The following is a 744-nucleotide window of genomic DNA, read 5'->3' on the forward strand; positions in this document are numbered from 1 at the left end:
GACGGCCGGGGAGCTCCGTGGCCGCCGTGCCCCCGGTCTGAGCCCTCCCGGCCCCGGGGATCCCGGCCCGGCGCCAGGGCAGGGCAGGGCCGGTCCCCGCCGGAGTCTCGCCGCTCGGGATGGCCGGTGTGAAGAGGCTGGGCGCCCGCCGCGTCCCAGGTGCTGCTTTAAAGCCCGGGCAAAGTGGCCAGAGTATTGCAGGCGGGTGAATAAAATGAAAGCGTGCGCTGGGTGCTACTGAAAAGCGCTCGACTCCCTTCCTTAAAAAAATCATCATGTTCGACTCTCGCCAGCGCTTGGCCAAAAGGGAGCGGAGGAATTGTAAACCGGGAGAAGCAGGCTTCAGCTCAGGCTGGAAATGGACTGGCCCTTGGGTCTCAATTTACAGGGATATCGGAAGTCGCCGCAATGAAAAAATGAACGTGGAAAATAAAGGGGCGCAAAACGCTGTGGAGCGGGCTTGCTGGGAGCGAGTCCCTCCACAGGAGGAGGTGGATGGGCGCCGGGCTGGGCTGAGCCGGGCAGGGCTGATCCGGGCTGGGCTGGGCTGGCCGCGGTGCCGGGGGACACACAGACACCGCCGGCAGCGACGCGCTCGGTCCCCTGTGCAGCTGACGCTGCTCAGCCGGGTGGTGTCCCAAACTTCTTCCCTTCGAGCTTTCCCACGCAGACGATGTCCTGCGGCTACTGCCTCTCGGGGCTGGATTCGAAGTGTCTCGTTTTCCTAGCCAGCAGTGGCATTAG

This window comes from Onychostruthus taczanowskii, unplaced genomic scaffold (assembly GCF_017590055.1).
Source record: "Onychostruthus taczanowskii isolate IOZ18803 unplaced genomic scaffold, ASM1759005v1 scaffold11, whole genome shotgun sequence".
Taxonomy (NCBI): Eukaryota; Metazoa; Chordata; class Aves; order Passeriformes; family Passeridae; genus Onychostruthus; species Onychostruthus taczanowskii.